The sequence below is a fragment of the Pseudorca crassidens genome, chromosome 7, assembly GCF_039906515.1.
Source record: "Pseudorca crassidens isolate mPseCra1 chromosome 7, mPseCra1.hap1, whole genome shotgun sequence".
NCBI lineage: Eukaryota > Metazoa > Chordata > Mammalia > Artiodactyla > Delphinidae > Pseudorca > Pseudorca crassidens.
In genome coordinates, this window is record NC_090302.1 from 114,105,150 (window position 1) to 114,120,307 (window position 15,158).

The following is a 15,158-nucleotide window of genomic DNA, read 5'->3' on the forward strand; positions in this document are numbered from 1 at the left end:
AGCAGGAGCCCAAGGGGATCTGGGCAAGTCCCGGCACTGGGCTGAGGCTTGGGGCCCAGGACGTGAGATCAAAATTCCCTAAATAGTTCCACTTTTCCCGCTCTCAGCCTCGCTTCCTTCCAAACCGTTCCCGTGCTCAGGCCTCTGCTCCCGGAGCTTCGAGCTCTCCTGCATCTTCTCCCCGCTGGAGGGAAGGGCGCCAGGGCCTGACGCACCAGGGCTGCGTGCGGCCCCAGTGCTGACCCTGCACGCACAGCGCGGCGGGCTCGGCCCCGCCTCGAGCATTTGGTTGGGGCTTCCACTCGGGAACCTCTTCAGACAAAGGGAGAAGTCCTGGTGGCTTTCCTTCACAGAGAAAATACACACCTGCCTCTCTTTACCCTGCATACAGGACTCTTGCCACGAAAAGAGCCGTTCCTCTTAGGACACACACAAGTTTGATGCTGTGGACCGTAAAATATAATATTTACCTGATAACAGCCTACGGCAAACTAAGCAATACGCTTCTTCAGTAAGAGGGCGGCGGCAGCCGCTGGAGACACGCACTGTGACTGTTTAACCACGGCTGCCCCATAGCTTAAAGTGAGGACCCAGTTATGTGGCTCCGAGTCCACATCTGTCTTCACCATGAACCAGAAGTACCCACACGACCAGAGCTATGGAATCTCACAAAAGGGTCTTCACTACCGCAGAAGCTTTTAACCTTACTCTAAACTGAGACATAACGGTCTTCAGATTCTGAATACTGTTCTGAAAAACATGTATTTGTGGGCCCTCCGCTTGTGTCCGGACAGTACCAGGCCGGAGGTAAACCAGCTAGTTTCTGGGTTACACCAACTTCTGGACAAATACAAGGGGAAATGTCCCAGGTACTTCACCTCTGGGCTGTGAAGTATGGCGCGTTATTTCTGCTTTAGAAGTGACATACTTCCTTCCTGACTTTCATCAGAATAATCAGATCTGCACGGATGACTTTTCTCCCCGGGGCTGTCTGCGGCACGGTCCTCAGGAGCCATATGTGTGTCACTGACACACATGGTCCCAGACACGGTGAGTCATCATTAAGAAGCCAAGCCCGTTCATGACGGTAACAGTTCGATACTCTAAATGGAAAAGATGGCAGCACTTCACCAGCAGAGACGTGCCTGGACAGCCGTCCCAGGAGTCCTTCAGCTCAGGAAGACAGCTCCGGACAGGGGCCCCAGCCCCCCGTGGCCGTCCATCCTGTGCCAAGGCCCCCCACGAGGCCAAGGTTAGCGGAGGGCTCCCCCCACAACGAGGCCAAGTGAGCGCAGGGCTCCCCCCACCATGAGGCCAAGGTCAGCAGAGGGCTTCCCCCCCTCTCCCTGAACAAGCTGGTCCTGAAGCTGATCTATGAACCTCCCCAATCACAACCGTAACAGGTTCATAAAGAAAAACTAAAAAATCTCTGGAACAATTTCCAGCCGGTGTAAAGAAGCTGGTATTTCCGGCGGAGCCAGAGAGCGGTTTCTTGGGTCGATGGGTTCTTCCTGCAGAGCCTCACTGTTGAGTACTTTTTGTTGGTTTGTGTTGCTTGTTCTCTGAGAATCTAGAATTAGGACCAGGTAGTACTTACTACACAGGTGAGTGAGGCAGGAGTCTTCCCATGCTTAGGGATTCCCAGTAGGACTCCCCACTTTTGTAGGCCATCAAACACGCCCTAAACGGTGAGCGGACGGAGGGAATAAAGGTTTTGTGCTGATGTTGCTGGCTGATGCCCACTCAGCCAGATTACTCAGCTTCTTTTGCAGTTAAAACACTTACAAATCGGCCAGAAAAAGGCAGCACCGGGCACCACCCAGATCCCACCTGTGCTGCACCTGCCCTCTCCTAGAAGGAGAGTCTTCATCTGCTCACATGGACCCATTTCGCAGCTGGGGGTGGGGGGTGGGGTTCCTGGCGTCAGCAGAGGGCTTGCTGGGGAGCGGGGTGTCTCGCCAGGGTGGGAATTCTCCGTGCAGCCGACCTCATCTGGGAGCTGTGGGGGTGGCTCTCTCCTTCTGTCTTGCAAGTAATTCTTAGACAATTTTTCTATCTGTATGTTTTTTAAAAAAACACTTACAGCTTAATAAAGACAAAGCAAATGTAACCAATGCCTGTAACCAATGCCCAGGTCAAGCCAGAGCAGGACAGGCCCTGCAGGCGTGACCCCGGGCCCTCTTCAGCCTGACCCGTGTGACGTCCTTCATGCTCTGTTGTCCTCAGAGGTGGACTAACCTCCGGATGCCCCTCCCAACAGTCCACTTCGCCCCCTTTAGCTGTACTGAAGGGGAATCATCCTGTATGTGGTCTTTTTCTCTGGCTTCTTCTGTTTTGCATTATGTTTGTAAGATGCGTCCAGGTCGTGCTGGGCTATGGTTCATTTATTTTATTGGAAGCGTGGAGCCTTATCCACTGGAACTACCAGGGGAATCCCTGGTTCATTTATCTTAACTGCCGAATAATACGCCACTGGATGACCCTACCCCAGTTTCCGGGTCTGCTCTACTGTTGACGCGCTTCTGAGATGTTTCCAGTTTGGGGCTGTTGTGAACAGGCCTCTTGTGTCCTGTACGTGCCCCTAAGAGTGGATTCTAGGTCACAGGGTGTGTGTAACATCGGGCCTATCGAATGATGCAAAGGTCTTTACCACGTGGTTTTTACAATTTCTACTCCCACCAGCAGAGTATGAAATAGCCTGTCACTTCAATCCTTGCCAGAACTTGGATTTGTGGGACTTTTTCATTTTTTGCCAATCAGGTGGGAAGGGAAGGTATCTCTCTGTTGTTTTAATTCATATTTTCCTCATTACCAATGAGGCTGAGTAACTTTTCTAGTTTATTGGTGATTTGAATTCCTTCTTTGGTGAAGTGGCTGTTCAGGTCTTTCACCTTTTTTTTTCTTTCTTTCTTTCTTATTTGCCTCACTGCCGTCTTTGTACTGATTTGTGAGCTCTTTATTTCTTTGCAGGAATTGTTTATTTTGTAACTTGTGTATTCAGGTAGTGGTCCAGCGCTGTCTGTATGAGTTGAAAATATTCTCCACTCTGTGGCTTGTCTTTTTACTATCTTCACGGTGTCTTTTGATGATCAGGAGTTTTTTATTTGAATGGGCTTAAATGTATCAAACTTTTCCTTTTATGTCCTGCTTAATCCATCTGGAATTAATTTTTGTATATGGTGCAAGGAAGAAATTCGTTTAAAAACTGGAAGCACACAAGTGAACAAGTATTATTTATAAAGAGAGGAACCTTCAGAGGGAAGGTTTTATACTGTCCTCTTTTACTGCAGATGCACAGCCTACCTCCGATAAGAGGCAAACAGAGTATCTTGTTCAGGGACAGCAGAGTGTGGATCTATAATTCCCTTGGGAAGTAAGAATACATATGTCAGAGGCTCCATGCAGGGAAATGTTCCCAAGGGTGCATATGTGTGTGACTCACACTCATGCACAGGCTACACAAATGCTTGAAAATTCATGGAAGCAGTTATAGTAGCTACCTGTGGGGAATGTATGTTTAAAATTTTGTGCCTTGGGGGGAAAATAATAGAATGTTTTAAGATTAAATTACTAGAGTCATTTAATAGGAAAATAGCATCAGATATACCAAAATTTATTTACATATGTTCTTTCAGGAATCCATCAAACAGACATGCAGGTTTTCAATGATTTCACATGTGCTTTTTCCATAGACCCAAAATGCTGGCTACTTAAGCAGCACAGGGAACTACACTGAATTACAGTGTGCTCCATCTTCCTTGAATTCCAAACACTACTGCCAAATCCATCCTCTGAATAAAAGATGGGGGAGCCCAAGAGATGAGCAATTTGCCTATAGGTTCAAGGTGAGTATGTAGCGTGATTTACACGTTTGTGTTAGACATTTTTTTGATGTTAAGAGGCTCTGGTTATCTTTCAATCAACTACCCTGGTGTAAGCAAGGAATAATGGTTCTTTTTCTTCCTTCTGATTTTTTGCTGAACAATTTAGTTGCACAAGGAACCAACTGTGATTTCCCTCACCCTTTAACAAATGGGCCAGTTTACTTCAAGTCTGAACAATGAACAGCATGGAGTTATTTAAGTACTATATTCACAGCAAATAGGTCAGAATATATACACTTTTAAAAACTTTAAAACATTTCAGCAGATATTTGCTATATGTGATTGAGCAGGAAAAAATCACTATACATAGTATGGTCCTACCCTTAAAATACGTATATTTACGCAGTTAAAAAGTTAACAGTGATCACCTCTAGAGATATTAGGTTATAGGATATTTATAATTTCCTCTTTGTGCTTTTCAGTTTCTGCAAATCTAAGGGAGATATTGTAATAGAAACAACACGGAACTTTTAACATGTGCCTTAGTTCTAAGCTAAGAAGCTTTTGCTTCTAATATTCTTATAAGAAATGAATGGATCTTACTGTATTACTTACTTCAGAAAATGGCATTGCAAATTTTTAAGTTCGAAACCAACTCTCTAAAAGAGAAAACCTTCATTTTTAAGCTTTTATTCCTCTAAGTATAATTTAAATTTCTTCTAATGGCTTGATTCAGAGGACTTGAGCAATTAGCCGCCTTACCTTTTACACGGGGGAGTGTTTAGGTACATAAAGGTTCCCTGTCAGGGGAAGGACACATTTAGAAGTCTACTATCAAAATCTATTAATAATAGAGATTGTTCTGGAACATGGCCCACACATCACCTTGACCTCGGCTCTACTAGGGTTGTGACAAAGCAGGTGACCAGGCAGCCGTTTCATGAAGATGTAGTGGACAAGTCTGAACTTGCACCCTTAACCAAAGTGTCTTTGGTTCTGATTTTATAACACTGAACTCAAGAAAAATAGCCGGATTGGGATCAGAGGGAAAGTTCCTTGTCTAACTCAACGTGTTGCAAAATTCCACGAGGGATTTACTGACTGTGGGATTAACATGTAGCGGCTGTGCTCTGTGGCTGGGGGGTGGGAAGCGTGTGGAATACAGCTGTCAAACAAGAGCAACGAGACACAAATCTGATGGCAGCTACATCTGGAATCTGGCTGTGTGTTCGACTGTGAACTTGGTCTGGTTGTGAGCTAACATGAGGAGTGGTTCATCTCACCATGGAAACCGGCCAGTCTGTCTGTATCTGCCACTCCTTCCTAGCTCTCTCTTCAGGGTAAAGCTGAGACAACAGCCAGTTCTCACACCTCTGCTTTCTTTTCCTTAAGGCACCTGCTCTTTTCCAAAGCGAAAATGCCTAAAATTTCCTTGGTCACGAAGTTATCTCAAAGTAACATAATTCAGGGTGATCTGATAAACTATATTAGGAATTAAACAACTTCCTGCAAAGGCTGAAGATGAACGGACAGATGAGTAGCTCTGTTTGTCCCGTTTGGTTGTCTGGTGGTCTAAAGGTATAAAGTTTTTGGATGAGTCACAAATTTTGCTCCATAGTATTTGGTAAAGAAGGTTAGAATCGAAGTCAGGATCAGTGTGGTGTAGATACAGGGATTTCAAAACGAGCACACGTTCCTTCAAAAATACCTGAAAGTCATTTGATTCGTTCTTTTTTCTTTGCTAATCCAACTATGTCTTCTTCAAGCCAAGCAATTTTTCGGAGAGATGAAAATGCTAGAAATCTTCACAGATTTGACCAGATCAAAACCACAAGCAAGCTGACTGTGTACAATACATACTGTACTGAGTTATGTTTTTGTAAGCAAAGTAAAGATAACCCCAACTTATCTTAGTGAGTTCCTTGGGAAGTAGAGTTTTCTCCTTGAAGTGATGCCCTGGCTTTTAGAGAACAGGCCAGGTGCCCACAATCATGTCCACTAGAAAATGCTCCTGCAGAACAAGTGGACTTTGCCCCTCGCGTTCTACGACAGGGAAAGTAAACCACGGTTTCTGCCACAAATTTACTGTCACCACCGAAAGGTGAGAGGAGGTCCCCTTGACTTGGTCAAACTGCACTGTTACGAGAAATTCTGTGATCTCATCCCCAGCAATACGGCTGTTTTGAAACTTCTCTTCAAATGTCACATTGCTACGTTACAGCACAGGCAACTCTGGTCAATATTATATAACAACCTAAATGGGAAAAGAATCTGAAGAAGATACACGTATACGTATAACTGAATCGCTTTGCTGTACACCTGAAACCAACACAACACCGTTAATCAACTATACTCCCATATAAAATTAAAAGTTCAAAAAATAAAATAAAGCGAAGCGCAATAAAAAAGAAATAGGAGATAAGCCATTTGAAAACCCGTCCGCCACCAGTAATTTCCATCTCGCGGATGTAACCCCCACTCACTCCACAGATACTTATGAGCAGAGGCTACGGCTCAGACCCCGGGTGGATGGATTACCGTCTGGCCTCGCGTGTGTCTTGATTATCACGTGCTAATGCAGCGACATCAGTTAACTCCTTCCAAAGCCCTCACGGGACAAACAAAGCAGCCAACCTGACGGCAGCCATGAGCCGTCACCCGGCGACGCCCCCGCTGCTAGCCCGCGAGGAACCCTCGGCCACGCAGGGCTTGGGCCCTGTTCCTCACACGCCTGGGCCCACAACGCTCATTCCTGAGAATCACTTAGGGGAAGGCAGGGAACAGCCCAGTCAGTGTCTGGAGATGTCCTGCATCCCCTGCGGAGAGCAGGGGAACGGTGCCGTGCGCCCCTGGGATTCACCGCGCGCTCGCTTGTTTCGCTGACTCCACATCCACTCCCTTGTGAATTGTCGAGGAGGGAAACCTCAGACGCTGCGCTGTAGCCTGGCCGCTTCCAGCTTTTTTGACTGTAAGCAGTAATAAATACTTCTTTTTTTGGCACTCCGCGCGGCTTGTAGGATCTTAGTTCCCTGACCAGCGCACAATGGAAGCGCGGAGTCCTAACCACTGGACCGTTAGGGAAGTCCCAATAAACACATTTTTAATCTCAACATACACACACACACCATGTGTACTTATTAATTTTAAAGCAAATATTTCACGAAACAATACCCATTTTGAGACACACATTCTCGATTTTCCTACGCTTTGATTTAAAAATTGCCACTTGAGAGCCTTTACGTTGATTTCCCAATAACTAGTGGTTCTAAAGAACACTCCTGCGGACTCTACTTCTCAACTGATGAGAACGCTCTGTAGAGGCCTCAGGAGCCCCTAAGAAAAACTGACTTCTGCTACTGATGGGACGGACAGCCGAGTTTACTGAGCATTTACTATATGCTGAACATGGGGTCACACGCCTTCACGTTTGTTACAGGTTGTTAATGGCAAATCCCTCAGCCTCAGTTTTGACTGAGGCCTCTCCGGCTCTGGACAATAAAATCAACGCCAGGGATGCCGCACACCTGCAGGAAAGTGCTGACCCGCCAGGCCAGAGACCAGAACAGGACACAGAAACCAGCTCTGTCTCCCTTGCCTCGATTACCCCTCCAGCTGAGGAAGGAGTAAGGCCTAAGGCCACTGAGGGGTGAGGGTGTGGATGAGGGGTGAGGGGTGAGGGGTGACGGTTGAGGGTGTGGGGTGAGAGGTGAAGGGTGAGGGGTGAGGGTGAGGGGTGAGAGTGAGGGTGTGGGTGAGGGGTGAGGGTGAGGGGTGACGGTTCAGGGGTGAGGGGTGAGGGGTGACGGTGAGGGGTGATGGGTGAGGGCTGAGGAGTGAGGGGTGAGAGGTGAGGGGTGAGGGTGTGGGTGTCCTCAGACTCCGCCCTGGGGAGGGGAGAGCTGGAGAAAGTGCCCTGGGATCCAGGCTGCCGACCACTGGCCTAGCCTGGCCTGGGAGGGAAGAGAGCCTGCCTGAGTCTCTAGGAAAAGAACCCCACTCGTGAAGGAGGCCCCCTGAGAAGGCGACTGGGTGGAGGGGCCCAGAGGAGGGGGACCACCCCATCCAGAGGAAAGTGGGGAGGGGGGAGGAGAGCCCAAGGGAGCAGGCCACCCCCACCCCTACTCCCCCTGCAGGGGCCCAGGCAGGACGGCCTTGCTTGGGACAGGCTGTAAGAGACAGGATCCTCAGTACTCTGGAGAGTAACGAGAGGAGAAAACCATCCGAAAGCTACTAGAAAGCTCTGGGGTCTTCTGGAATTTGGCCCAGCACGGGGGGAAGAACAGAACAGCAGAGCAAGGCCTGCCGATGGGGGGGGGATGGGGGATGGAGAAGGTTACTGCATCCTCGTGGGACTGAACGCATCTCGGTGTCAACCCTTTGACGACCCCGTGACACAAGTGCTTTGCTACTTGCTTTTTACAGACAGGGACCCTGATCTTCAGGGAATGGTTCACTAATCTCTCACGCAGGGGACTGGGGGTCAGGAGTGTGGCCTGGGCAGCCTCACAGCACACGCCCTGCCCTTCTGGCCGTACAGGATGGGGTGGGTGAGAGGGGGCAGCAAGGTGGAGTTAGATCACTGAGCCAGCATGTCGCGAAAGCACTGGTCTCCGTTCGGTATACTTATTTACCTGTAAATTATACGCCCATATTCCAGAACTAATATGTGCGTTTAAAACAGCGCCCCCAGGATCAATTTTAGAAGAATAAGATGAAATACATTTTTTTTTTTTCTGCTGAGAACACACACTCGAACACAGACACATTTTGGAAGAGAAGCCCTCGACTGTGATAGCACTGTAAACTCTGTCCCCAGAGGCCAGGAATATAAGGGTTTACCGTCCTCTTCTGTTTGGGTTACGTTTGTGGGAAAGCTGATGACCGGGAGGTTTGAGTTGAAGGGCAAGGAAACTTCTTGGTGTAGAGACGACTTAGGTTGGCCTGGAGGAGACCCAAATTTTGGGCCAGTGACGGGAAGCAGAGGTTGCCACTCAGAAGAGAGACTCAGAAATGGGGGCAGGGGGCGAGGAAGCTGCTGAGTGCGGACAGCTTCCTTCCACTTGGCAATATTCCTAGGTCAGTTCCAACAGTTCTCCTCAACTCCTTGGGTACCATGTACAGTTACTCTTATTTGTGTATTTTTTTCAGCAACCCTGTTGGTGAAGAAGTATTTATCCTACAACAGGAGTGTGGTGACTTTGGGGGTCAGGTCCTGCACAGAGGCCTCTGCTCTGTGAGGTGACATGAGGTGTGACAAGGAAGCAAAAAGCACCTCAACCCGCCAGCTTCACGGAGCCCCCTTCCTTGAAATTGTCAACAAAACTGTATCATGTGCATGTGTGCATTTTCAGGGGAAAGGATCCACGGCTGTCATCAAATTTCTGAAGATTCCTTAATCCCAGAAGATAAGCATCGCTGAACTCGGCACTCATTTGATTAGTTCCTCCTTTAAAACAGATTGCATCTTGGGAGGGTGAAGGTGCTAGGAAAAGACTTTATGTTATAAAAGCAACAACTATTTGGAGAAAAATGAAACAAAACAGCAGGGAAACGTATAAAGTATCCCGATCCTACTGTCCAGAGGCATCATTGTTGACAGTTTGGTGTCTAGGAGCTTAGAACAATCTCCAGAGGAATTATTTCAATCACACAATCTACCCTTAGCTTAAAACCTACAAGGGTCCCAAAGGGGAAACTGGAGCCTGACGTACGGTGGTGCTGGGAGAATCAAAAGGGGTCATTTTGAGAAAGGACTGTCCTGGAGAGGCACCCCTGGGTAGGACGTCCCGTGGGGTCTTGGGGGGGGCGGTCACAGCATGCTGGAGGAAGTGGAGGTTAGGTCGGCTGTAAAGACAGCTGCTCTGAGCCCTGGGGCTGGTGGGCGCCAGAGCTTGGGGTCGTTCCTGTAGCTTCGATGCCAGTAGTTGATGGAAATGACAGGTCTGGTGGTCACAAGAACATGAAATAAAGATGCAAGGTCTACATGATGACGATGAGAAGACGTTACTGAGGGGAGTTAGGAAAAGGAGTGGCGGGACAGTCATCTTTGTGATGGGAAGATTCAGTGACCTAAAGCTGTCCATTCTCCACAAGATCAATGTTTAATTTGAAATCAATATCTCAAAATCGCAATGGAATTCTTTTCTGAAATTGACACATGTATGCGAAAGTTTATCTGAGAACAAACAGTAGAGAAGAAGGAATGCATGTGTGTTGTTACATCTGTACTCACGGATTCAAACAGATTTTAAAGGTACAATAATCGAAACGGTGTGATACTGGCTCAAGTGTGGACAGAGAGGTCCAAGGAAGAGAAGAGAAACTCAGAAACATCCCTAAGCACGCATCCTTCACAGAATGATAAATGTGCCATTTCAAATCAATAAGTATGGATTATTCAATAAACTGCAGGAAAACACAAATGCTACTCCACAGCTCACACTATATTACAACATAAATTCCAGATGGGCTAAACTCTTAAACTAATTCTTAAACTCTTAAATTAAAAAATTAAACTACAGGGCTTCCCTGGTGGCGCAGTGGTTGAGGGTCCGCCTGCCGATGCAGGGGACACGGGTTCGTGCCCAGGTCCAGGAAGATCCCACGTGCCTCGGAGCGGCTGGGCCCGTGAGACATGGCCGCTGAGCCTGCGCGTCCGGAGCCTGTGCTCCGCAACGGGAGAAACCATGGCAGTGAGAGGCCCACGTACAGAAAAAAAAAAAAAAAAATGAAACTACAAAAATTTCAGTTGAGAGCTGTAATAGGATTTTGAGGTTCCCACATTCCTGGTCCTCACAAAACTGCAAAGAGCCAGGCCCACGGTTATTTTACAAAATTCCATTTTTGCCCTTAGCCAGGAGCACCCCCCATCAATAATAAGATATTTATGTATCAGTTAAATTCATCACTGAAATATCATTTAAATTCACTTATTTCAAAAATCGTGCTTCCTCAAGGACAGACAGGAGAAGGTAGCACATTAATTTTACATAACAATTTAAAATGGTACAAGTTTTAAAACCCTCAAAAGGAGAATTAAAGGGCTTCCCTGGTGGCGCAGTGGTTGAGAGTCCGCCTGACGATGCAGGGGACGCAGGGTCGTGCCCCGGTCCAGGAAGATCCCACATGCCGCGGAGCGGCTGGGCCCGTGAGCCATGGCCGCTGAGCCTGCGCGTCCGGAGCCTGTGCTCCGCAACGGGAGAGGCCACAACAGTGAGAGGCCCGCGTACCACAAAAAAAAAAAAAAAAAAAAAAGTAGAATTATAACCACCAGCTCTCAGTGCCAGTTGCCTCCAGATCTGCCTGCCTCACCACACCTGCATAATAACGCCACTTGAATTTCAAAAAAAAAAAAGCACATGGGGCTGCCCTGGTGGCGCAGTGGTTAAGAGTCCGCCTGCCAATGCAGGGGACACACGTTCGAGCCCTGGTCCGGGAAGATCCCATATGCCGCGGAGCAACTAAGCCCGTGTGCCACAACTACTGAGCCCACGCTCTAGAGCCCGCGCGCCTAGAGCCTGTACTCCACAACAAGAAAAGCCACCGCAATGAGAAGCCCGTGCACCGCGATGAAGAGAAGCCCCTGCTCGCCACAGCTAGAGAAAGCCTGCGCACAGCAATGAAGACCCAATGCCGCCAAAAATAAATAAATTAAAAAAAAAGAAAAAGCACCTGGGTCTTCACTTTATAATTATTTATTGAACTGAACATCACTCAGAGGAAAGGTGGAAGAAGGTCATTCACCTCCTGCCTGCTGTTGGAAGTCCCTGAGATTTGGAGGGACTGTTTGCTACTCAGCAAAACCCAGTGAAAGCCAGCTCCTACGGAGGAGGTCAGACTCATCACAATTCAACAGTTTAACACAACTGAGCGTGGTTTCAACAAACTTTTCTGGTTTTGTTTTTGCAAACCTCAAACCTCATTTACAACCTTTTCAAGTCAACATTTAACCGAATGCACCTACACACACGAGTGTGTAAATGGGCTGATTTGGCCCTTTGATGCCTGCCCTTTGGAGCACATGCTAACGTATACTGAAATTATCAAAAGCTTATTGCTTAGCTTACAGCAATTAAAAAAAAAGGTAGTTAGGGGCTTCCCTGGTGGCGCAGTGGTTGAGAATCTGCCTGCTAATGCAGGGGACACGGGTTCGAGCCCTGGTCTGGGAGGATCCCACATGCCGTGGAGCAACTAGGCCCGTGAGCCACAACTACTGAGCCTGCGCATCTGGAGCCTGCGCTCCGCAACGAGAGGCCACGACAGTGAGAGGCCCGCGCACTGCGATGAAGAGTGGCCCCCGCTTGCCACAACTAGAGAAAGCCCTCGCACAGAAACGAAGACGCAACACAGCAAAAATAAATTAATTAATAAACTCCTACCCCCAACATCAAAAAAAAAAAAAAAAGGTAGTTAACTACCAAGAAGCATCTGAATTTTTCATAAATGAAAAGAACCATTGTGAAAAAAGCCTCCTTGCTCACAAGCATTCTCAGCAATTCTGTTCAGGCCCCACCGTCCAGGAGACCTTTTTGTGATGGGGTCACTGCTCTACCCACAATGTCCACCGTGGTGGCCACAAGTGACTACTGAGCCCTTGAAATGTGGCTGGAGTGCCAGAGGAACTGAATTTCTAATTTAAGTTAAGTTTAAATAGCCACACACGGTGAGTGCTTCTATACCGAATAGCATAAGTTTAGACAGTGTCACCAATTTTGAAACATCACCCTTCTGGTCTTGAAAAAACACTACATTTTAAGAAGCCCTCTCTGGCACTTCTGGAGAAACTGCAAATATTATCAATCACGATTGTAGGTGGTCTCTCTTGACCTCTCTCATTCTAGACAAACATACAGAGGATGATCTGAAACAGAAAATGAGCAACGAAAACCATTCTAGCAATTTAATCTTGGGATTCCTACCACACAGTATAATATCTGGCTCATAGTGGGTTCTTTTTTTTTTTTTTTTTTTTGCGGTACGTGGGCCTCTCACTGCTGTGGCCTCTCCCATTGCGGAGCACAGGCTCCGGACGCGCAGGCTCAGCGGCCATGGCTCACGGGCCCAGCTGCTCCGCGGCACGTGGGATCCTCCCAGACCAGGGCACGAACCCGCGTCCCCTGCATTGGCAGGCAGACTCTCAACCACTGCGCCACCAGGGAAGCCCTCATAGTGGGTTCTTAATAAATATTTGTGAAAAAAGGAACAAATCAGTTCATGAATGAATTGGCAGGCAACTTATTTCACTCCCTGACTGGGGGGAAAATCTTACAGCAGAGGATAAACATTTCTTTGAAATTTAGAGCCCTTATCTCTCATCATTTGACAAAGGGGTTTAATCAGACACACGTGTTAGAGTTAGATGGGTGGAAAGAAAGTCAGCTAGATTGACAGAGCGACAGGTAATTCGTTTGATATGTGGACACTGGGAAAAGATGTTCCGGTGAAAACACACAACCAGCTCAAACTGGCCCCATCCTGTTTCTAACAAGATACTGAGTCGTTTTCCAGAGACAACGGAACAAAACCGCAAGTCAGACAGAGGAGAAGATTCTGACATCAAACGGCACCCGGAACCAAAGGTCTAGGGTAGGACCGGAATCTGCACCAGGAGCCCTTTCAGAAGCGAAGGGTCCTGTCCAGGAAGATGGTGCCGAAGGCCCTTGACCACGTCTCCCCGTAAACGGCCAAGATCCAAAGCCCTGCGAGGAAACCAGCTGGTGTTTCCACGCCAACCCTCCTCCCTAACTCGTGAAAGGCCTGACCAAACCCCAGATGGGGACAGGAACCCTCGCTTCCTGACTCCCTGCTGGTTGGGCCCCCCGTCGAGCATTTTATTTGGTCAAAGCCGGTGCCCTGGAAGTGGCTCCTGTTCATCTCCTGGGGGCCCTCCATCCGTCTCGCTTTGGGACCCTCTAAAAGGCTGCAGCCGAGACCCTCCTTGTCCTGACACCTACGTTGTTTTTTCCTGCTTCAGGAGAAGACAGTGCATTTTATGGAACGATTTTAAAATTATACACGTTAGTTTTTAAAACCCTCAAAATGAAAATGAAAACCGCCTGCAATATCACTGCCTGACGGAATCGTGCTCGGGGTTTTGTGGTCTACTCTATCCAGCCACAGCCTTCTTTCTATTTTGCTGACTATACAGACGGGTGCGTGTAATATTCTAAAATACTCTAAAATGAAAATTGGATTGCACTTAATAGTACATTCAATCTGTTTTTCAAATGTTCCCATACTGGTGTGCGTATTTCTGGCCAGTCAGTATGCCCGCACCATGCTATTTCAATCGTTTTTATTGGCCCCACCGTATCCCAAAGAGTAATCTAATCTCATTACTAAATACTAATACTAATCCCAAACACTAATGTGGCTCACCCCGCTGGCTCTCCTAGTCTACGCCAGTTTGCCTGTGGCTTTCTGATGCAACTTTATCTATTCACACTCGTTTTAAAACGCTCCATAAATCTCCACGATTTATTAGAACTGACTCTACCCCCTCCCCCTTTATTTCAGAACCCACAGGGCAAACACTTGATCTCGGTTTGGTCACCATCGTCCTTCGAGATGGTGGGACCTCAGCTTTGAGAATGAGATTGAGAGTGAGATTGCTCATTGCAGGGCAGGATGCAGGACCTGGGGCACAGCTGCAGATCTCCCGGCCTGCAGGTGGGGTTTGGGAATTAGCAGGGAGACAGTTGCATCGCTGAAGCAAATATGGAAACTTCTAGAAGACTCCTGCAGAATTTCCAAGTAGTTACTGCTCCGCAGGGTATGGGGGACCTCCGCACGAAAGAGTAGATGTCCAAACTCCCCACTACCGTTCAGGAACCACTGTTGTGTCTAACTCTGATCATCGGTACGAGAAATGAGCTCCCACTGGATTAACTGGGTAATCCAGACGCATCTGCAGAGGAGCCAGGGGTCCAAGGACGCACAGTCTGTTCCAGCCGAGGCACCAGCTTGGCGCTCGAGGCAGAGAGGACCGTGAGTCACCCCATCTTCTGGACAAAGAGCCAGTTCCTCATCCTGCACGTTCCCACGCCGGCACTGAAGCACACAGTACCCCCCGACCCCGGTTAAAACGGAGCCCCCCGCCAGCTAGCCAACTGATTCACGAGGCTGCTAACTAATTCCAGGCTAACAGCTTAAATTAAAAGTTAAAGAAACACAGCCAGTCCCCATTATGCTTCACTTGTAACAACCTTTCTTAAAAAACAAAACAAAACTGAGAGGGAGAAAAGAGCTGGGCCTTCGTCAGAAGGAACAGGCTGCCACTTCATCCTGGGCTGGCCCGTGCCTCCAGCCAGCAGCAGCCCTCAGCCGCCCCCCGCC

The 15,158-nt window shown here is 47.9% G+C and overlaps 1 protein-coding gene and 2 long non-coding RNA genes across 10 annotated transcripts in view; 2 read left to right on the forward strand and 1 right to left on the reverse strand.

The window, feature by feature from the left end:
- PALLD (palladin, cytoskeletal associated protein) overlaps positions 1-15,158 on the reverse strand; it is a 399,249-nt gene that overhangs the window by 106,555 nt on the left and 277,536 nt on the right. The window lies entirely within an intron of this gene.
- Positions 1-15,158, forward strand: part of LOC137228246 (uncharacterized) — a 53,086-nt gene that overhangs the window by 21,847 nt on the left and 16,081 nt on the right. The gene's annotated exons all lie outside the window — the stretch shown is intronic.
- LOC137228247 (uncharacterized) lies at positions 1,964-10,289 on the forward strand. The gene is made up of 3 exons (XR_010945224.1): positions 1,964-3,845; positions 7,261-7,470; positions 8,973-10,289. It is a non-coding gene; the product is annotated as an uncharacterized lncRNA (long non-coding RNA).